Source organism: Phyllobates terribilis, unplaced genomic scaffold, assembly GCF_046119375.1.
Source record: "Phyllobates terribilis strain yellow unplaced genomic scaffold, ASM4611937v1 Scaffold_8__6_contigs__length_399053987, whole genome shotgun sequence".
Classification (NCBI taxonomy): domain Eukaryota; kingdom Metazoa; phylum Chordata; class Amphibia; order Anura; family Dendrobatidae; genus Phyllobates; species Phyllobates terribilis.
Genome location: NW_027362768.1, coordinates 160,628,093 through 160,652,616, shown reverse-complemented (window position 1 = coordinate 160,652,616; position 24,524 = coordinate 160,628,093). Strand labels below are relative to the sequence as shown.

The window sequence follows — 24,524 nt, the reverse complement described above, 5'->3', positions numbered from 1 at the left end:
ACGTTTACGGGAGGTCTTGTCCTTTTTCTTCCTTTTACTCTGATTATTGCTATTTCCTTCAGATACAGATGGTAATACTGAAGTAGCGCCTTCCTGTGACTGCTGCTCCTGAGGGACGACCTCCATGCTCCCCTGTGCCCCCTCTGAGCGCTGCTGCTCTGGTGGTACCTGAGTGAACCCCTGGTGGACCTCTGACAATAAAGCCTCCTCCTCCAGAATCTCTGCCCCCACCACCAAATCCTCATCAGGGAAGTCCTTACAGATGTTGTGCCAGGCGTCTGGACAGTCCCGGTGAGGGTGGCCGATCTTACCACATAGGTTGCACCTGATGTTCTGACAGTCTGCAGCTACATGGCCGACTTCCCCACACAGGCTGCACTTCACCACTGTACAGGTATTCACCAGGTGACCCGCCTTGCCACATTTGAAGCACTTTCTGGGCTGGCCAGGATAGAAACATACACCCTTCTCCCTCCCAATAAAGAAGGAGTTGGGTAAGTGGGCAGTGATGTTATTACACTGGCGCAGCTTCACTAGGACCTTCCACCCACCCGTCCAGATACCATCGTTATCTCTGCTTCTGGTGAGGTCAGAGACGAGGTCGCAATGCCTCCGGAGCCACACCACAATGTCCTGCGGGGGAACAGACTCATTCCAGAAGATGACATTAACCGTAACCGTATCTGGCTTAGAGATGGGAATAAAACTGAACTTACTCCAGCCCTCAGCGTCTCTGAACTTGGGGAAATTGGCCCAGAATCTGTCCAGATCAGACATGAGCTTAAAGCTGACATCATAGCCCTACCTGTCTGGTAGATTAATTACCGCCCAGATGTTAACTGGCGCAAACCCCATCTGGTGGCACAGGAGCTCCCTGACCACAAACCTCCTGTCGGGCAGATCCTCCTTGGCACCTCTGTTCCTGAAGCGCACGACATTCCTCCGTTTAAACGCCTGGCCGGTATAATTAGCGCCAGAGGTAAAGGACGGAGCACCACGGCTCCAGGCATTACTGGGGGGAACTTGCTGGGTCACACTGGGCTGACTAACAGGGTGAGGGTCTTCTGCAGGGGGACCTTGTGTGCTTGGAATTAAAGGAGGAAAATCACAGACATTATCATGCACATTGTTATCAACATCAATGTCATTATCAGACTGCGCCATGTCCACCACAGATTCTGTGCTCCCTCCAGCCCCCGACCCCACAGATGCAGTATGATTATCCCCAGCATGAGAGCCCTGCTGGGCACCACCAGAAACTAATGACACATGTCCACTGTCCGGCAGCTGTGCCGGGCATCCTGGGACTTGTGGTACCACCGTTGTACCCTGCACTCCATGCTCCTGCTTGGGATCTGCCGCAGGCTGTTGCGGCTCCTGGTGCAGTCCCTTTTGGAACAAGAAGCTTGCGGGTTGCAGCACTGGCCGCAACTGCTTCTGGGGCCCACCTGGGACAATGTCTGACTGCGAATCAGCAGAGTACGGCACATTGAACCTAAACTGTTCCTGGTTCCTGTAAGTCTCTGCCAGGGGCCCCATCCTCTCAAAGACACAGTCAATGTCCTTCACCACATTTGCCAGCTCTACACCCATTGAGTTCAGCCTCCGGTCATACACAGTGTGATCCCTGGGATCCTCAGCCTTTACTTTATAAACAAAGTCTATTGATACCTGTATTAGCTGCTTCTGCTGCTGTAACACACCCAACCTCTCCACCAGTCCTGGGATGTCCTCTGCAATCTGCAGCCCTGGTGCACATGGAGTCTCCTGGGATCCTGCCTTCAGCGAGGTCTCTGGTTGCTTGGACCTAGATGTCTCCTTGGTTTTTACCACCGCTGGTTTCGTGGCTCCAGGCTCCACAGCACTATTACTGCTGCCACCTGACTTCGACCTTGTGTGTCCAGAGCGCGCCATGCTGGTCACCACATGCTTCTGCTGCAGTTTCTCCTGGAGGGTCTGTCTCTCCAGAGATGTCCTCCTCTGCCTGCTTGGAGTGAGCTACACACCTGAGGCCGGTGATGGGATCTGCCTCACCTCCTGGCCAACAAGCTGCTTTCCTCCATTCAGTTTCCCAGCAGTAGATTCCTTCTGGATCTTTCCTAATTGCACTTCACTCTGCTTGCCTTGGCTGGCCGACTGCTTTACTGTCACCTTCTTACATACGACCACGGCTTTTCCTTATTCCTTTACTTTACTCACTTTCACAACTTCATCTTTCTTGTTGCTGCTGCTGTTACTTCCATTCGGAGCTCTCTTCTCCTAAGAAGTCACTTTGGGATTTGCATCCACATTAGAACGAGCTTGGGAGTTTCCTCCCAGTGTAGGCCTGGAAGCCTGGGCCTTGCTTGGAGAGCTTACCCGCCCAGGGAGACCCCTCCCCGGGCTTGCTCCAGACATCAGGAGAACCACTGACACACGTCCTCACAGCTAGGAGGCAGTATTATAGTAGCTATATTCTTATACATAGGGGGCAGTATTATAGTAGTTCTATTCTTGTACATAGGGGCAGTATTATAGTAGTTATATTCTTGTACATAGGGGCAGTATTATAGTAGTTATATTCTTGTACATAGGGGACAGTATTATAGTAGTTATATTCTTGTACATAGGGACAGTATTATAGTAGTTATATTCTTGTACATAAGGAGCAGTATTATAGTAGTCATATTCTTGTACATAGGGGACAGTATTATAGTATTTATATTATTGTACATAGGGGCAGTATTATAGTAGTTACATTCTTCTCCATAGGGGGCAGTATTATAGTAGTTATATTCTTGTACATAGGGGCAGTATTATTGTAGTTATGTTCTTGTACATTGGGCGCAGTATTATAGTAGTTATGTTCTTGTACATAGGGCGCAGTATTATAGTAGTGATGTTCTTGTACATAGGGCGCAGTATTATAGTAGTTATATTCTTGTACATAGGGGCAGCATTATAGTAGTTATATTCTGGTACATAGGGGCAGTAGTATAGTTATATTCTTGTACATAGGAGCAGTATTATAGTAGTTTTACTCTTGTACATAGGGGGCAGTATTATGGTAGTTACATTCTTGTACATAGGGGGCAGTATTATAGTAGTTATATTCTTGTACATAGGGGGCAGTATTATAGTAGTTATATTCTTGTACATAGTGGGCAGTATTATAGTAGTTATATTCTTTTATATAGGGAGCATCATTATAATTTTTTTACATAAAATGAAGTATTACAGAAAGCAGTATTTCTTTTAGTATGAAAATACAGAATCAAACTACAGAAAACAATATATCCCATGACAAAACTGCTTAATAACATTGTGCCTTTAAACCTCTGAACTAATTGCGGTATGTTGTGTACGTTAGTGTCATTTTTTCAGCCTACACATATTTTACATGATTTAAAGCAGATCAAAACACTGATTAGCCTAGGAGGAATGGAAAGACAGTGACAGCCTTCCTGCAGCTAATTATTTATGGATACCCTATATATATAGTAGCCGAGTGATGTATCAGGTCACCGGCTGGTCAGTCATTAATCACAATCTATTATTTGGAGTCATACAATATTATTTATTATTTATGTTAGGAAAGAAGGAATGAAAGGTCGATCATCGCTAATGAATCAGGTAATAATAAATGCATATGTCGTTAATAACATAAAATTCTAGAGTTTAAAATCACATAAATTATCAGGAGTATAAGCCCAAGGCCCCACTATCAGTATTTGGTCAGTATTTTTTCTCGGGAGTGGGAGCGAAATCCAGGAGTGGGTGATAAATGCAGAATTGGTGACTTGTTTCTATTATACCTTTTCTCTGATTGTTCCTCACCTGGTTTTGGCTCCCACTCCTGAGAAAAAATACTGACCGAATACTGACCAAATACTGATAGTGGGGCCATGGCCTTAAAGTAATATTAGCACACATGATGATAGAAGTCCTAGTGAATGGTAGAGCTGGCGTAATGGTGGGGGGTGCAGAAGAGATTAGAGTCCTCTTCATTGGTGCATCCCTCGCAGATGCACAGGGGCCGGAGAGGTAAGGGGGCCACTCCCACCTCCAAAGCAGGTGGAATTTTGCATTATGATAAATTATTGAGCTGCAGAAAGGCTGTATACAGTGGGGAAAATAAGTATTTAGTCAGCCACCAATTGTGCAAGTTCTACCACTTTAAGGCAGTGACTTGGATCGTATACGAGGGACATTATATATCCCCCAGAATGTGTACAGAGACCTATTAAACCCATTGGAGTGCACTGCAGTCACAGACACAGCTGCGGCTGCAATGCAGGAATGAAGATGAGCATTGACCTCGTCAGACTATCTGGCTAAGGCAGATTAACTAAAACCCGGCAGGGCCTTCATTTCTTGGAGGAGACTACAGGAAGGCAGTGGGGCGGCCTCCTCCCTCCAACCCGGGTTTTCCAGTGGCTCTTGCCACAGGTCCTTTAAAAACCCTGCATTAAGGATTAGGGTGCCCTTGATGATGAAAGGAGGTTTGCACTCAAAATCTCATGACACATGGCCCCATTCATTCTTTCATGCACACGGATCAGTTGTCCTGGTCCCTTGGCTGAGAAACAGCCCCAAAGCATGATGTTTCCACTCCCATGCTTTACAGTAGGTATGGTGTTCTTTGGATGCAACTCAGCAATTTTTCTCCTCCAAACACGAGTTGTGTTTCTACCAAACAGTTCTACTTTGGTTTCATCTGACCATATGACATTCTCCCAATACTCTTCTGGATCATCCAAATGCTCTCTGGCAAACTTCAGATGGGCCCAGACATGTAATGGCTTTAGCAGGGGGGCACGTCTGGCACTGCAGGATCTGAGTCCCTGGCGGCGTAGTGTGTTACTGATGGTAGCCTGTGTAATGTTGGTCCCAGCTCTCTGCAGGTCATTCACTAGGTCCCCCCGTGTGGTTCTGGGATTTTCGCTAACCGTTGAGGGTGAGATCTTGTGTGGAGCCCCAGATCGAGGGAGATTATCAGTGGTCTTGTATGTCTTCCATTTTCTATCTATTGCTCCTACAGTTGATTTCTTCACATCAAGCTGCTTGCCTATTGCAGATTCAGTCTTCCCAGCCTGGTGCAGGGCTACAATTTTGTTTCTGGTGTCCTTCGACAGCTCTTTGGTCTTCACCATAGTGGAGCTTGGAGTGTGACTGTTTGAGGTTGCGGTCAGGTGTCTTTTATACTGATAACAAGTTCAAACAGTTGCCAGTACTACAGGTAATGAGTGGAGGACAGAGGAGCCTCTTAAAGAAGAAGTTACAGGTCTGTGAGAGCCTGAAATCTTGCTTGTTTGTAGGTGACCAAATACTTGTTTTCCACCAAAATGTGAAAAAAAATTCTTTCCAAATCAGACAATGTGGTTTTCAGGATTTGTTTTCTCATTTTGTCTCTCATAGTTGAGGTCTACCTATGATGTCAATTACAGGCCTCTCTCATCTTTTTAAGTGGGAGAACTTGCACAATTGGTGGCTGACTAAATACTTTTTTTCCCCACTGTACATTGTTCCTGCACAGGAGCCCTCTTCTGTCTGTGTCCGCCATTGACCCGACCCTTTTACCCCTCCCCCCCCCCCCCCCCCCCGACGTTGAAGATTACAGGGGTCCAAAAGTCCAGAAGAGGCAGGAGAGCTCTAAACATCTGACCTTTTAGTACAAATTTTGCATTGGGGCCTAAAAAGCTTTACTCTGATCCCCTATAAATAGTTTCCTAATGACACAAGTGACATAACAAAAGCAGAAATTGTAAAATTAATCTCCTCTATAAAGGAAGAGGGAAGGGGCAGACAATCTGCCGGAGAATAAGCCTATGTGTCGATGACGATGATGATGATGATGATGGCTCCTGCTGCACAGAGTTAATCCCAGGCAGGGGGAGCTCTACAGACCTCTAATGAAATTCCCTGTCAATAAGCTTCTTTGTGTCTTGGATCCGACAGTGACTTCTGTGTCTCCTCAGTCCCAGGATTACGGGGTAGGCTGAACTGCACAGAGGACACGTTAACTACTTCCAAACTGTGTCTACAGGACCCGGCATCTGTCTGGATCAGAAGCAAAACGATGACCTTCAACATAACAGTGCCAGGGTACAGGTCCGGGGCAATAACGGTGCCCGGTAAAGGACTCGGCAGACATATTGGAGCTTATTTACAAAAAAACGTCGTAAAGTAAAAGTTGAGTTCTTGCCAAAGGCAACACATCTGGTCACCGCTCTGATTTCCTCACCTGAAAATGAGCGATGAAGCTTGATTGGTTACTATGGACAACGCCTCCACTTATTCCGGAAAATCGGGTCGCAGCCTTTCCTCCTAAATATTAACTCCCCCACCCAACAAGATTCTTCATGATGTCAAGTAACAAAACCAATTTTCTGATTTTGGTAATTAAAAGGGCTCTTCTGTCATTTGTGGATAGAGATTAAAGGGGTATTCTCATATAATAATGATTTTTATTTATTTTACTCACTTATATATCACCATTAATTCCACAGCACTTCACAGACATTATTGGCACTGTCCCCATGGGGGCTCACAATCTAAATTTCCTATCAGTATGTCTTTGGAGTGTGGGAGGAAACCGGAAGAAACCCACACAAACACGGGGAGAACATACAAACTTCTTGCAGATGTTCTCCTTGGTGGGATATGAACCCTGAACCCCAACGCTGCAAGGCTGCAGTGCTAACCACTGAGCCACCATGCTCTATGGCACCAACATTTTCTGTAGCACTTTACAATTCATATAGCACAAGATGGGTGGTAAGTGCTACGTTGGTAGGGGTATGATGACTAAAATCCCACTGATCACCATAAAGGGGCACTGCTTTTCCCTGTCTGAATGGAACAGTGCTCATGCTCAACTACCGCTCCATCCATTCTTTATGGTCCCATCGTCCCATCAAAGACGAATGGAGTGTCGGTTGAGCATGCACACTGTTTTTCTCCATTCAGACAGGGAACAAATATGCCCCATTCTGGCAATCGGAGAGGGATCAGTTGTCGGTAGGGATCCTGTGGGTAGGTGACAGCTTCTTCTTTCCAGAATACCTCTTTAATAGTGATAAGTGCAAGTTCCGATAGACTCCCATTGTTAAAAAAAAACCATACCACATGGTACATAATTTTTTACTGAGTGCCTTTGTATTGAATAGCACCGTCTGTTGTGTTATACCATAAAGCACAAAAAGGTGTAAGAGCTATAACAACTTCATGGTGGCCAAAAGGATTCAAGGGAATTTATATATCCTTTTGGCCACCATGAAGTTGTTATAGATCCCGTACACTTTTTTGTGCTTTATTGAATAGCACAGCAGACAACGCTATTCAATACAAAAGCAAAAAAAGAGAAAAAAAGCCGGCACCAGAAACTGACTCACGCTGAAACAATAAAGCCTATTCCGTACAGGTGGATTACACTACAGTTGTGGGGACTTGGGTGCTCACCATGAAAAAAGTGAAATCAGCATAGTCCATTAGAAATAGAAAAAGGTGGCACTCACCGTCCTCTTAAAAAATCTTTATTTCATATCCTTAAAATACACAGCAGGAGAATCCGCGCTAACCGCACTTCAACGAGTCCTTCACACGGTTAGTGGGAAATGGCCGTCGTCCGTCCAGCCTCCACATGATTCTCCCACTGTGTGCTTTAAGGATATGAAATAAAGATTTTTTAAAAGGATGGTAAGTGCCACCTTTTTTTCTATTTCTAATGGGCTATTCAATACCAAGACACCCACTAAAAAATTATGTGTTATGTATGGGTTTTTTTTAACCACGGGAGTCTATCGGCGATGGATGCCACTGTAAGCCTACACCATGGCATCCATTTTTATGGTATATTTTGAAGGATATTCCAATGTATAAACACTGGAAATCAAGGTGTGAACAGACCCCTGACATAGTTTCCTATGTTACAAAATTTCAATGTATCCGGAAAAATCCACTCTGGCTCTGATTTTTTTCTCGCACCCATAGACTTGAATGGGTGAGGCTCATCCGATTTACAGAGGAAAATCGTGCACGTTACAATTTTTTTTAAGTGCAGATTTGGTCAGGGAAAAAAAATTGTTCATCTTCAATGATCATTAAATAACATTGCTGTCCGTTTTTTAATGGATAGTACTCGGACTGAAAATATAGTGGTGTGAACGAGCCCTAAGGTTGATGAGTAGAAATGAGCGGACTCGTGGAAGTTCGTGTTCTGTTACCCTACCTGAACTCTTTTCCAAAGTTCGGTTCGGGTACCAAAACTGTACCCGAACTTGAACCAGAACCCGAACCCCATTAAAAACGAGGACCCAACTTTTTGTTCTGGAAAAATTCTCTCTCTCTCCCGGACTTTCCCAGAACTCCGAACATTCCGGGAGAAGTCCGTGTTCGGCATTTAGCACCGGACACTAACTGTCCGGTATGAACCCCGTTTGGGTTCTCTCATCTCTATTGACGAGTCTTAGAAATATAAATACTACTTGTAATTTCTGGTGGAATAAGAGCCCTGCAGGGATTTTCACTGCTCGCCAATGTCATCGATCAGGTTGGAGGGAATGGGGCTGCAATATACTGTAGAGACTCCCTCCGCTCTGCAGCAGCTGCTGCTCTGTCCCCACATACTGAATGATAAAGAAGCGGTTGATCCCAGGCTAGGAGGCGGCAGAGGACAGGAGGTGTGTGCTTACATTTGGAGTGCAGCCACAGGAAGGAAAATGCTTGTAGTGAGCTCCTGAGTAACACAAGAGATGGATTAGTGTGTGTCAGCTGCCTGGCCGCCTCTCAATGCTGCCTTTCTGTGCTGCTGCCCTCCTCTACAGCTGCTAACTGGGGACCCCCAACCCCAACTTCTCTCATGGAAGATTAGTGCAAGGGTGCATGAAAGAGCTGAAGCCAAGGGGAACTATGAGGATCAATGTGAACTATGACCACAAGGTAAGGACCTTCAGATAATGATGACCCAAGACGTGGCGGAGGGCAGCATGACATGGACAGAGCAATAAAGTTCAATCTATAGAACTCAGTAGAACCTTGCGTGTTACACTGTATCAGCGCAGTCAGATATCTTGTGTAGGGGGCGCACACGAGCCCATGTCAGCTTGTGATGGGAAAATGATTTCCAGGGATGCAAACTGACTGAGTAAATTTAGGGACTTTTTTTTACAGTTTCAGGGATAAAAAAAAAAATCTGTATTTTATTCTGAAAGCTTCATTGACACCGCTGTTTTTCATCTATGCATTTTTTTACACTTATTGTTTTGTGAATCGAAGGGCTGCACAAAAAAAAAGGAGACGTCTTACTTTGGTCCATTTTGAATGGGTCTGCAAAAAAAAATAAAAAATAGCACATTTGTGTTATATCTGTGTGAGGACCATTTTTTAATTTAACTGCTTACTTGGAGAAGTTATTTTTTTGCTTACAAGAAAAATAGATGGATGGTAAAAACAGACATAAGGACCAAAACCGGATGAAAAATTGTCTATTTTTGGAGACGGAAAAAATCATGGACATGTGAATAATGCTGTATATTGATGTATCACTTTGCAGGTCACAGTCATTGCTGCTTATTTCTTCATACATTATATGTGCACAATATTGCAAAACGATCTGGATAAGATGACTGAATGGGCAAACACTTGGCAGATGAGGTTTAATGTAGATAAATGTAGAGTAATGCACCTAGAACGGAGTAATCGTATTGCTACATGTACATTAAATGGGAGTATACTCGGGACTACAGAACAGGAGAAGGACTTGGGTATTCTGGTTACAAGTAAGTTGAGCAGCAGTACTCAATGTCAGGCAGCAGCCGCAAAAGCGAAGAAGATTTTAGGGTGTATAAAAAGAGAAATAAAATCCTGCGATCCCAACGTACTATTGCCCCTTTATAAATCACTGGACACATCTGGAATATGGGATCCAGTTTTGGGATCCACATTTTAAAAAGGATATTCAGAAGTTAGAGTCATTTCAAAGGCAGCAACTGGATTATTACAAGGATGGAAGGCCTCTCATATGATGAGAGGTTGGAAAAGCTGAGCTTGTTTAGCTTAGAAAAAAGACGCCTTAGAGGAGATCTAATTTCCATGTACAAATATATGTGTGATCAGTACAAAGGACAGCACAGGACTTATTCCTTCCAAAGACCACACTAAGGACCAGGGGGCACTCATTAAAGGTGGAAGAAAGACGATTCCGACCGCTAAATAGGAAAGGGTTCTTTACAGTCAGAGCAGACGGACTGTGGAATGCCGACCACAAGAGGTACTAATGGCCGACACTGTAAGAGCTTTCAAAAAAGGGCTGGATGATTTCCTCGATACACATAACATTGTGGGTTACAATTAATTTAGTGACAATGTACAATTGGTGGAGAAAGGTTGAACTTGATGGACCGGGTCTGTTTTTCAACCCATGTAACTATGTTTTTTTTTAAAAAAACAATGTCTTCTAGTAGAAATTTGTACTTCAGATGCTCCTTCTCTGAGTTATGTGCACATGATGTCTTTTTCAGGTGGCTCTGCTCCAAAACTCACCTGAAAAGGAGACCAGAAAATGCGCAAAAGAATAAATATTTACATTTTTATTTAAAAAAACGACTCATTGTTCATATGTTCTGTCTTTTTAGCGTCTTCTAACAGCTTCACGTTTCCAAAGCGCTTAAAAGAAGTGACCCGACCGTTCTTCAGGCGTTTTTCGCTCTTAGGCAATGTGCCCACGATGCAGAAATGAAGCTGAAAATTTCTGCAGCATTTCTGCATCTGCATCTCCCTGGCATGAAAAAACGCATGCAGATTGTGCATGCGTTTTTCCTGCAGAATACATGCGGATCCACATGCGGATTCACATGCGTTTCCGCATGCAGATTGACAAGCGCTTTCCAGGCGATAGCATCACTTGGAAAGTGCTTGACAACTAGGTCACACTGTATAAATCCATGCAAACAGCATGGATTTATACAGTGTGAACCGTAAAAATTAAAACAAATAAAGCTATACTCACCCCCGAGGCCCCGGTGTGTGCAGCAGCGCTCGTTCCTGTCTGGTTCCCGGCTGCCGGCATATCGCGAGACAGAGCGGTGAAGGGCCTGCGGTCACATGACTGTGACGTCACCGCAGGTCCTCAAGCGATGCCGGCATTCAGAGAGAAGCCGCCGGACAGGTGAATATAACTTTATTTGTTATTTTATTCTTTTTTTACAGGTACAATGGTACCCAGGTCTGGATGAGAGTCTCCTCTCCTCCAGAACTGGGTACCATCCGCACATAGAGACGCATAGAAGCCGCTTGTAGAAATGTAAAGTCGCGGTTTCTATGCAAGTCAATGGCGGGAGTTCCGCTGCGCTACCGCAAAATTAAATGACATGCTGCAGATTTTTGTACGCAGCATAAACGCTGTGGAAAAATCCGCAGCATGTGCATAGAACATGCGGAATCCCCTTGGGGACCATGGGGTGCGGATTACCTAGCGTTTCACAAGCGTTTATGCTGCGGAAATTCCGCAGCATAAACGCTTGAAAAACGCTACGTGGGCACGCAGCCTTAAGATGCTCCATACATTACAATACAAATCAATGATAAGGTCCATGCATCTTTTTGAGCATTTTGCCAGCTTTTTTTTTTTTTGCTTGAAAACGCACTAGAATTTTTTTCCATCTTAAAGGAAGTTGAAAAAAAAAATGCAGAAAACGACAGCTATAAAGACATCACAAAAACACTGGAAAAATTGATAAAAATTCACTAAAGTGTCAAAAAAATAAATCAGGAAACGGCTAAGAAAAGCCTTTCTTGAAAAGACGGCACGTGCACACACCCTTTGATTAGTTTTTGGACAAGTTTTTCATTTCCTAAAATGTTTTGGAGGAGTTTTTTTTTCTGAAACATTTTATTTTTTTTTTTTTGCATCCTTTAGATTTGACACTGCCTAGTTGGGGGCGGATTATATCAGGAGCCACTTAAGAGAAGTGGCATGTACTTTTTTTTTTCCCACAAGGTGTTTTTCAAAACCTGAATTGGGGGAAAAAATGCTCAAAAGACTGAACATATGAATAGCAAAGTGATTTCACAATAGAAATGAATAGAAAGAGTGTTTCAAGCATTTTGAATGCTAAGTAGAATGGAAAATGACAGAATAGTAGACAATCGGCGCATGTGACTTTATGCAATTTCCATTCCAACCTAACGCTGTATCTTTTCCTGTTGCTCAGAATAAACAATTATCTTTGCAACACAGTGAGTTATGAAATTCTTGAACATTAGGCCTGGGCTGTATGTGACGTATCATCCACTATTTATTGTGATGTCGGAGTTTTCTTCCATTGATAATTTTGCTGGTGATAGTGCACCACAGTTTAGTATGTTCATTGCAATAATTGTATTGAAAGGGGACCTGTCACTAGATTCATTCTGCTGGAACCACGGGCAGCACAAAGCAGAGCCCGGCTGTGCAATTGCAACCAAATCTGTTTTACTCTGAAACTTTGTAGCATTTAAAAGAAAACATGGTTTAAAAAGCCGGCCAGGGAATATAGGAAGAGTCATGATTAAACAAGCGTGGCCCCGCTTCAGGTGATTGACAGGTATCTCGCTATGTAAACACGTTGGAGAGATGCATGGCAGTGACGTCATGCGCGGCTCACGCGGTGAGATCAGCTGCTGGCAGCAGAACAAGACGCAGCGCTGGAGCAGAGGGGAGGTGAGTACAATCCTTTATTTTTTTGTGTGCACCATGATGGGGATGGAGGTGCTATGAGGATGAGGGGTGCCATGCATACGAGGATGAGGGGTGCCATGCATACCAGAATGAGTTGTGCCATGCATACCAGGATAGGGATGAGGGGTGCCATGCATATCAGAATAAGGGGTGCCATACATACCAGGATGAGGGGTGCCATGCATACCAGGATGAGGGGTGCCATGCATACCAGGATGGGGATGAGGGGTGCCATGCATACCAGGATGAGGGGAGCCATGCATACCAGGATGAGGGGTGCCATGCATACCAGGATGAGGGGTAAAATGCATGCAAGGATGACGGGTGCCATGCATACCAGAATGGGGATTGGGGTGCCATGTATACCAGGATGGGGATGAGGGGTGCCATGCATACCAGGATGAGGGGTGCCATGCATACCAGGATGAGGGGTGCCATGCATACCAGGATGAGGGGTGCCATGCATACGAGGATGAGGGGTGCCATGCATACGAGGATGAGGTGTGCAATGCATACCAGGATGGGGATGAGGGGTGCCATGCATACCAGGATGGGGATGAGGGGTGCCATGCATACCAGGATGAGGGGTGCCATGCATACCAGAATGAGGGGTGTCATGTATACCAGGATGGGGATGAGGGGTGCCGTGCATACCAGGATGAGGGGTGGCATGCATACCAGAATGAGGGGTGCCATGCATACCAGGATGAGGAGTGCCATGCATACCAGGATGAGGGGTGCCATGTATACCAGGATGGGGATGAGGGGTGCCATGCATACCAGGATGAGGGGTGCCATGCATACCAGGATGAGGGGTGCCATGCATACCAGGATGAGGGGTGCCATGCATACCAGGATGAGGGGTGCCATGCATACGAGGATGAGGTGTGCAATGCATACCAGGATGGGGATGAGGGGTGCCATGCATACCAGGATGGGGATGAGGGGTGCCATGCATACCAGGATGAGGGGTGCCATGCATACCAGAATGAGGGGTGTCATGTATACCAGGATGGGGATGAGGGGTGCCGTGCATACCAGGATGAGGGGTGGCATGCATACCAGAATGAGGGGTGCCATGCATACCAGGATGAGGAGTGCCATGCATACCAGGATGAGGGGTGCCATGTATACCAGGATGGGGATGAGGGGTGCCATTCATACCAGGATGAGGGGTGCCATGCATACCAGAATGACGGGTGCCATGCATACCAGGATGAGGGGTGCCATGCATACCAGGATGAGAGGTGCCATGCATACCAGGATGAGGGGTGCCTTGCATACCAGGATGAGGGGTGCCATGCATACCAGGATGGGGATGAGGGGTGCCATGCATACGAGGATGAGGGGTGCCATGCATACCAAGATGAGGGGTGCCATGCATACCAGGATGAGGGGTGCCATGCATACCAGGATGAGGGGTAAAATGCATGCAAGGATGAGGGGTGCCATGCATACCAGAATGGGGATTGGGGTGCCATGTATACCAGGATGGGGATGAGGGGTGCCATGCATACCAGGATGAGGGGTGCCATGCATACCAGGATAGGGATGAGGGGTGCCATGCATATCAGGATGAGGGGTGCCATGCATACCAGGATGAGGGGTGCCATGCATACCAGGATGGGGATGAGGGGTGCCATGCATATCTGGATGAGGGGTGCCATGCATACCAGGATGAGGGGTGCCATGCATGCAAGGATGACAGGTGCCATGCATACCAGAATGGGGATTGGGGTGCCATGCATACCAGGATGGGGATGAGGGGTGCCATGCATTCCAGGATGAGGGGTGCCATGCATACCAGGATGAGGGGTGCCATGCACACCAGGATGGGATGAGGGGTGCCATGCATACCAGGATGAGGGGTGCCATGTATACCAGGATGGGGATGAGGGGTGCCATGCATACCAGGATGAGGGGTGCCATGCATACCAGGATGGGGATGAGGGGTGCCATGCATACGAGGATGAGGGGTGCCATGCATACCAGGATGAGGGGTGCCATGCATACCAGGATGGGGATGAGGGGTGCCATGCATACCAGGATGAGGGGTGCCATGCATACCAGGATGAGGGGTGCCATGCATACCAGGATGAGGGGTACATAGCATGCAAGAATGACGGGTGCCATGCATACCAGAATGGGGATTGGGGTGCCATGTATACCAGGATGGGAATGAGGGGTGCCATGCATACCAGGATAGGGATGAAGGGTGCCATGCATACCAGGATGAGGGGTGCCATGCATACCAGGATAGGGATGAGGGGTGCCATGCATACGAGGATGAGGGGTGCCATGCACACCAGGATGAGGGGTGCCATGCATACCAGATGGGGTTGAGGGGTGCCATGCATATCTGGATGAGGGGTGTCATGCATACCAGGATGAGGGGTGCCATGCATACCAGGATGAGGGGTAAAATGCATGCAAGGATGACGGGTGCCATGCATACCAGAATGGGGATGAGAGGTGCCATGCATACCAGGATAAGGGGTGCCATGCATACCAGAATGAGGGGTGCCATGCATACCAGGATGAGGGGTGCCATGCATACCAGGATGAGGGGTGCCATGCATACCAGGATGGGGATGAGGGGTGCCATGCATACGAGGATGGGGGGTGCCATGCATACCAGGATGAGAGGTGCCATGCATACCACGATGAGGGGTGCCTTGCATACCAGGATGAGGGGTGCCATGCATACCAGGATGGGGATGAGGGGTGCCATGCATACGAGGATGAGGGGTGCCATGCATACCAAGATGAGGGGTGCCATGCATACCAGGATGAGGGGTGCCATGAATACCAGGATGAGGGGTAAAATGCATGCAAGGATGAGGGGTGCCATGCATACCAGAATGGGGATTGGGGTGCCATGTATACCAGGATGGGGATGAGGGGTGCCATGCATACCAGGATGAGGGGTGCCATGCATACCAGGATAGGGATGAGGGGTGCCATGCATATCAGGATGAGGGGTGCCATGCATACCAGGATGAGGGGTGCCATGCATACCAGGATGAGGGGTGCCATGCATACCAGGATGGGGATGAGGGGTGCCATGCATATCTGGATGAGGGGTGCCATGCATACCAGGATGAGGGGTGCCATGCATGCAAGGATGACAGGTGCCATGCATACCAGAATGGGGATTGGGGTGCCATGCATACCAGGATGGGGGATGAGGGGTGCCATGCATTCCAGGATGAGGGGTGCCATGCATACCAGGATAAGGGGTGCCATGCACACCAGGATGGGATGAGGGGTGCCATGCATACCAGGATGAGGGGTGCCATGTATACCAGGATGGGGATGAGGGGTGCCATGCATACCAGGATGAGGGGTGCCATGCATACCAGGATGGGGATGAGGGGTGCCATGCATACGAGGATGAGGGGTGCCATGCATACCAGGATGAGGGGTGCCATGCATACCAGGATGGGGATGAGGGGTGCCATGCATACCAGGATGAGGGGTGCCATGCATACCAGGATGAGGGGTACATAGCATGCAAGAATGACGGGTGCCATGCATACCAGAATGGGGATTGGGGTGCCATGTATACCAGGATGGGAATGAGGGGTGCCATGCATACCAGGATGAGGGGTGCCATGCATACCAGGATAGGGATGAAGGGTGCCATGCATACCAGGATGAGGGGTGCCATGCATACCAGGATGGGGATGAGGGGTGCCATGCATACGAGGATGAGGGGTGCCATGCACACCAGGATGAGGGGTGCCATGCATACCAGATGGGGTTGAGGGGTGCCATGCATATCTGGATGAGGGGTGCCATGCATACCAGGATGAGGGGTGCCATGCATACCAGGATGAGGGGTGAAATGCATGCAAGGATGAGGGGTGCCATGCATACCAGAATGGGGATTGGGATGCCATGCATACCAGGATGGGGATGAGGGGTGCCATGCATACGAGGATAAGGGGTGCCATGCATACCAGAATGAGGGGTGCCATGCATACCAGGATGAGGGGTGCCATGCATACCAGGATGAGGGGTGCCATGCATACCAGGATGGGGATGAGGGGTGCCATGCATACCAGGATGGGGATGAGGGGTGCCATGCATACCAGGATGGGGATGAGGGGTGCAATGCATACGAGGATGGGGATGAGGGGTGCCATGCATACCAGAATGAGGGGTGGCATGCATACCAGGATGAGGGGTGGCATGCATACCAGGATGAGGGGTGCCATGCATACCAGGATGGGGATGAGGGGTGCCATGCATACGAGGATGGGGGGTGCCATGCATACCAGGATGACTGGTGCCATGCATACCAGGATGAGGGGTGCCATGCATACCAGGATGAGGGGTAAAATGCATGCAAGGATGACGGGTGCCATGCATACCAGAATGGGGATGAGAGGTGCCATGCATACCAGGATAAGGGGTGCCATGCATACCAGAATGAGGGGTGCCATGCATACCAGGATGAGGGGTGCCATGCATACCAGGATGGGGATGAGGGGTGCCATACATACGAGGATGGGGGGTGCCATGCTTACCAGGATGACTGGTGCCATGCATACCAGGATGAGGGGTGCCATGCATACCAGGATGAGGGGAGGCCATACATACCAGGATGGGGATGAGGGGTGCCATGCATATCAGGATGAGGGGTGCCATGCATACCAGGATGAGGGGTGCCATGCATACCAGGATGAGGGGAGGCCATACATACCAGGATGGGGATGAGGGGTGCCATGTATATCAGGATGAGGGGTGCCATGCATACCAGGATGTTCCCATAAAAATGGATGCCATGGTGTAGGCTTACAGTGGCATCCATCGCCGATAGACTCCCGTGGTTAAAAAAAAAACATACATAACACATAATTTTTTAGTGGGTGTCTTGGTATTGAATAGCCCATTAGAAATAGAAAAAAAGGTGGCACTTACCATCCTCTTAAAAAATATTTCATATCCTTAAAGCTCACAGTGGGAGAATCATGTGGAGGCTGGACGGACGACGGCCGTTTCCCACTAACTGCGTGAAGGACTCGTTGAAGTGCGGTTAGCGCGGATTCTCCTGCTGTGTATTTTAAGGATATGAAATAAAGATTTTTTAAGAGGACGGTGAGTGCCACCTTTTTTCTATTTCTAATGGACTATGCTGATTGCACTTTTTTCTTGGTGAGCACCCGAGTTCCCACAACTGTAGTGTAATCCACCTGTACGGAATAGGCTTTATTGTTTCAGCGTGAGTCAGTTTCTGGTGCCGGCTTTTTTTCTCTTTTTTTGCTTTTGTATTGAATAACGTCAGTAATTCAATGAGGATGAGGGATGCCATGCATACCAGGATGGGGATGAGGGATGCCATGCATACCAGGATGGGGATGAGGGGTGCCATGCATACCAAGATGAGGGGTGCCATGCATACCAGGATGAGGGGTGCCATGCATACCAGGATGAGGGGTAAAATGCATGCAAGGATGAGGGGTGCCATGCATACCAGAATGGGGATTGGGGTGCCATGTATACCAGGATGGAGATGAGGGGTGCCATGCATACCAGGATGAGGGGTGCCATGCATACCAGGATAGGGATGAGGGGTGCCATGCATATCAGGATGAAGGGTGCCATGCATACTAGGATGAGGGGTGCCATGCATACCAGGATGAGGGGTGCCATGCATACCAGGATGGGGATGAGGGGTGCCATGCATACGAGGATGAGGGGTGCCATGCATACCAGGATGGGGATGAGGGGTGCCATGCATATCTGGATGAGGGGTGCCATGCATACCAGGATGAGGGGTGCCATGCATGCAAGGATGACAGGTGCCATGCATACCAGAATGGGGATTGGGGTGCCATGCATACCAGGATGGGGATGAGGGGTGCCATGCATTCCAGGATGAGGGGTGCCATGCATACCAGGATGAGGGGTGCCATGCACACCAGGATGGGATGAGGGGTGCCATGCATACGAGGATGTGGGGTGCCATGCATACCAGGATGAGGGGTGCCATGTATACCAGGATGGGGATGAGGGGTGCCATGCATACCAGAATGAGGGGTGCCATGCATACCAGGATGAGGGGTGCCATGCATACCAGGATGGGGATGAGGGGTGCCATGCATACGAGGATGAGGGGTGCCATGCATACCAGGATGAGGGGTGCCATGCATACCAGGATGGGGATGAGGGGTGCCATGCATACCAGGATGAGGGGTGCCATGCATACCAGGATGAGGGGTGCCATGCATACCAGGATGAGGGGTACATAGCATGCAAGAATGACGGGTGCCATGCATACCAGAATGGGGATTGGGGTGCCATGTATACCAGGATGGGAATGAGGGGTGCCATGCATACCAGGATGAGGGGTGCCATGCATACCAGGATAGGGATGAAGGGTGCCATGCATACCAGGATGAGGGGTGACATGCATACCAGGATGGGGATGAGGGGTGCCATGCATACGAGGATGAGGGGTGCCATGCACACCAGGATGAGGGGTGCCATGCATACCAGATGGGGTTGAGGGGTGCCATGCATATCTGGATGAGGGGTGCCATGCATACCAGGATGAGGGGTGCCATGCATACCGGGATGAGGGGTAAAATGCATGCAAGGATGACGGGTGCCATGCATACCAGAATGGGGATGAGAGGTGCCATGCATACCAGGATAAGGGGTGCCATGCATACCAGAATGAGGGGTGCCATGCATACCAGGATGAGGGGTGCCATGCATACCAGGATGAGGGGTGCCATGCATACCAGGATGGGGATGAAGGGTGCCATGCATACGAGGATGGGGGGTGCCATGCATACCAGGATGACTGGTGCCATGCATACCAGGATGAGGGGTGCCATGCATACCAGGATGAGGGGTGAAATGCATGCAAGGATGAGGGGTGCCATGCATACCAGAATGGGGATTGGGATGCCATGCATACCAGGATGGGGATGAGGGGTGCCATGCATACGAGGATAAGAGGTGCCATGCATACCAGAATGAGGGGTGCCATGCATACCAGGATGAGGGGTGCCATGCATACAAGGATGAGGGGTGCCATGCATACCAGGATGGGGATGAGGGGTGCCATGCATACGAGGATGGGGATGAGGGGTGCCATGCATACCAGGATGGGGATGAGGGGTGCCATGCATACGAGGATGGGGATGAGGGGTGCCATGCATACCAGAATGAGGGGTGCCATGCATACCAGGATGAGGGGTGCCATGCATACCAGGATGAGGGGTGCCATGCATACCAGGATGGGGATGAGGGGTGCCATGCATACGAGGATGGGGGGTGCCATGCATACCAGGATGACTGGTGCCATGCATACCAGGATGAGGGGTGCCTTGCATACCAGGATGAGGGGTAAAATGCATGCAAGGATGACGGGTGCCATGCATACCAGAATGGGGATGAGAGGTGCCATGCATACCAGGATAAGGGGTGCCATGCATACCAGAATGAGGGGTGCCATGCATACCAGGATGGGGATGAGGGGTGCCATACATACGAGGATGGGGGGTGCCATGCATACCAGGATGACTGGTGCCATGCATACCAGGATGAGGGGTGCCATGCATGCCAGGATGAGGGGAGGCCATACATACCAGGATGGGGATGAGGGGTGCCATGCATATCAGGATGAGGGGTGCCATGCATACCAGGATGAGGGGTGCCATGCATACCAGGATGAGGGGAGGCCATACATACCAGGATGGGGATGAGGGGTGCCATGCATATCAGGATGAGGGGTGCCATGCATACCAGGATGAGGGGTGCCATGCATACCAGAAAGGGGATTGGGGTGCCATGCATACCAGGATGGGGATGAGGGCCACGTATAACAGGAAGGGTGGACCATCTATACCAGGGTGGGAGACATTAACAGAATTGGGGGACATTACCCCTATAACAGTGTCAGCAGCAAACCCCCTCACCCATAACAGTGTATCATGACCACATCTTTTGCTTCAACTTTTTTTTTCTATTTTCCTAAAACCTAGGTGCGTCTTATAGTCCGAAAAATACGGTAGATTGGTTATTCTCCGCTCCAAAACAGTATCATATTGATCTGGGTTTGCTATTTCAGGGCCTTGCTGAGGATATGCTCAGTAGTCGGTGCAGATAACTTATTGTAAGATAACTGTATCCATTGTCTCTCCCGTCTGCTGTATAATTCCAGGATGGACACCTGGGTTGTTCACTGTATCATGCTCCTCTGCTAAGAGCATTGTGAGGAGATTGTAAAACTCTTCTTCATGGAGAGTACAAGCAGCTATGAGAGCGAGACTTGTGGGGCCACACAATAATATTCTGATTGCAGTACATGCTATAAATAGTGTTGAGCGATACCTTCCGATATCGGGAAATATCGGATCGGATTGGATCGGACCGATACCGAAAAAGTATCGGATATCGCCGATTCCAATACCGGAAACCAATGCAAGTCAATGGGACAGAAATATCGGAATGAAAATAAACCCTTTCTTTCCTTGTAGGTTATTTCTACATGAAGTAAAACAACTAAGAATAATGTAGAATGTATTGGGGGAGGTGGGGGAGACAATAAAGGCATAGAGGTTTAGCCCAATCAAATGGAATAGCAGGAATTAATATTTTTTTTAAGACGTTCTGAGTTATGGAAATATTGACTATGTTAAGTATTTTTATATTTTGTCAGATATTTATGTTTCACTACTTCCATGCTCTTCACCTTCTTTTTTACTTCTCCCACACTTTCTCCTTCATCATCCTCAGCATCTTTTTCATCCTCTTCTTCTTCACCTTCTTCATCTTCTTCTTCTTCACCTTCTTCGTATTATTCTTTTTTTTTACATTCTTCATATTCTACTCCTTCATCTTCTTCATATTCTTCTTCTTCATCATATTCTTATTTGTGACAGGCATTCCTGTAGTTGTTATCTATAAAAGGTTGGACATTACACCTTTCGTTCTGCCCGTCACAAAAGATTTACAACAGGATTTGTCCGCGTTCAGTTTGGCCTGCAGCAGCAGGTCTTTTCCAGGGGCACCACGAGGAGGAACGGACTCACACCCATACACTGCTTAGTCATCTTCTGCTTATAATTTAGATATTATCTTTTGCTCTGATTTTTAGTCTTATGCTTAATGTTCTTCCGCTTTTTGTTCTGCAGCTTCTTGTATTTCTGCTTCTTGGTTTTCTGTCTCTTGTTCTTCTGTATCTTGGTGCTTGTCTTCTCTTCTTTGTCCTCTTGGTCAACTTCTTCAGGGTCATCTTCTTGGTCTTCTTCGGGGTGGTCTTCAGGGTCGTCGTCTTCGGGGGTCCTCGTCTTCAGAGTCCTCGTCTTCTTCGGGTTGGTCTTCTGGGTCCTCGTCTTCGGGGTCCTCGTCTTCTTCGGGGTGGTCTTCAGGGTCCTCGTCTTCTTCGGGGTGGTCTTCAGGGTCCTCGTCTTCAGGGTCGTTGTCTTCGGGGTCCTCGTCTTCTTAGGGTTGGTCTTCAGGGTCCTCGTCTTCAGGGTCCTCGTCAGGGAGATCCAGAGTGATTACCAAGAACCATTTCAAAAAGCTTGAACTTCGAAATGTAGCAGAAGGTACAAGAAAGCTGAGGAACTACCGAGAACCAGCTGACGGTACTGGAACCCGGATGGGTAGCAGAAGGTACAAGAGCCAATGGAACTGCCGAAGACCAGCTGACGGTACTGGAACTCGGTTACTAAGCAGGAGGTACCTGTGCCAGAAAGCACTACCAAGGACCAGCAGACGTTGGTGGAACTTGGATACCGAGAAGGAGGCACCTAATCCAAAGGCACTGCCGAGAACCAGCTGACGGTACTGGAACCCGGATGGGTAGTAGAAGGTACAAGAGCAAATGGAACTACCGAGGACCAGCTGACGGTACTGGAACCCGGATGGGTAGCAGAAGGTACAAGAGCCAATGGAACTGCCGAAGACCAGCTGACGGTACTGGAACTCGGTTACTAAGCAGGAGGTACCTGTGCCAGAAAGCACTACCAAGGACCAGCAGACGTTGGTGGAACTTGGATACCGAGAAGGAGGCACCTAATCCAAAGGCACTGCCGAGAACCAGCTGACGGTACTGGAACCCGGATGGGTAGCAGAAGGTACCCATGTAAAAAAAAGTTCAAGGCCGCGAGCCGGCCGCAGTTACCAAAACCCACAGTCCTACAGGGGGTGCTTGTCCTATAGGCACTATGGAACCAGCCTTCATTGCCAGATCCCGCAGCCCACATAGGAGTCACCTAAACTGCAGGCACCATAGAGTCGGCTAACCCGACCGCAACACGACTGGACAACGCATTGGAGGCAAAGTGACGTTGACACTACCCGGAAACAGCTGGCGTGCTGGAACCAGGCTGGGCAGGAGGGAGTACCCGTGCCAAAGTCACTGCCGAGAACCAGCTGACGGTACTGGAACCCGGATGGGTAGTAGAAGGTACAAGAGCAAATGGAACTACCGAGGACCAGCTGACGGTACTGGAACCCGAATGGGTAGCAGAAGGTACAAGAGCCAATGGAACTGCCGAAGACCAGCTGACGGTACTGGAACTCGGTTACTAAGCAGGAGGTACCTGTGCCAGAAAGCACTACCAAGGACCAGCAGACGTTGGTGAAACTTGGATACCGAGAAGGAGGCACCTAATCCAAAGGCACTGCCGAGAACCAGCTGACGGTACTGGAACCCGGATGGGTAGCAGAAGGTACCCATGTAAAAAAAAGTTCAAGGCCGCGAGCCGGCCGCAGTTACCAAAATCAACAGTCTTACAGGGGGTGCTTGTCCTATTGGCACTATGGAACCAGCCTTCATTGCCAGATCCCGCAGCCCACATAGGAGTCACCTAAACTGCAGGCACCATAGAGTCGGCTAACCCGACCGCAACACAACAGGACAACGCATTGGAGGCAAAGTGACGTTGACACTACCCGGAAACAGCTGGCGTGCTGGAACCAGGCTGGGCAGGAGGGAATACCCGTGCCAAAGTCACTGCCGAGAACCAGCTGACGGTACTGGAACCCGGATGGGTAGTAGAAGGTACAAGAGCAAATGGAACTACCGAGGACCAGCTGACGGTACTGGAACCCGAATGGGTAGCAGAAGGTACAAGAGCCAATGGAACTGCCGAAGACCAGCTGACGGTACTGGAACTCGGTTACTAAGCAGGAGGTACCTGTGCCAGAAAGCACTACCAAGGACCAGCAGACGTTGGTGGAACTTGGATACCGAGAAGGAGGCACCTAATCCAAAGGCACTGCCGAGAACCAGCTGACGGTACTGGAACCCGGATGAGTAGCAGAAGGTACCCATGTAAAAAAAAGTTCAAGGCCGCGAGCCGGCCGCAGTTACCAAAACCAACAGTCCTACAGGGGGTGCTTGTCCTATTGGCACTATGGAACCAGCCTTCATTGCCAGATCCCGCAGCTCACATAGGAGTCACCTAAACTGCAGGCACCATAGAGTCGGCTAACCCGACCGCAACACGACAGGACAACGCATTGGAGGCAAAGTGACGTTGACACTACCCGGAAACAGCTGGCGTGCTGGAACCAGGCTGGGCAGGAGGGACTACCCGTGCAAAAGTCACTGCCGAGAACCAGCTGACGGTACTGGAACCCGGATGGGTAGTAGAAGGTACAAGAGCAAATGGAACTACCGAGGACCAGCTGACGGTACTGGAACCCGAATGGGTAGCAGAAGGTACAAGAGCCAATGGAACTGCCGAAGACCAGCTGACGGTACTGGAACTCGGTTACTAAGCAGGAGGTACCTGTGCCAGAAAGCACTACCAAGGACCAGCAGACGTTGGTGGAACTTGGATACCGAGAAGGAGGC

The 24,524-nt window shown here is 48.7% G+C and overlaps 1 protein-coding gene across 2 annotated transcripts in view; it reads left to right on the top strand.

The window, feature by feature from the left end:
* The first annotated feature begins 8,684 nt into the window (after positions 1-8,684).
* The window catches only part of ST3GAL3 (ST3 beta-galactoside alpha-2,3-sialyltransferase 3), a 421,053-nt gene continuing 405,213 nt past the window's right edge, over positions 8,685-24,524 (top strand). For both annotated transcript variants that reach the window (XM_073643621.1, XM_073643622.1), the window contains exon 1: positions 8,685-8,919. The gene's annotated coding sequence lies outside the window, so the exon portion shown is untranslated. The remainder of the gene's footprint in view (positions 8,920-24,524) is intronic.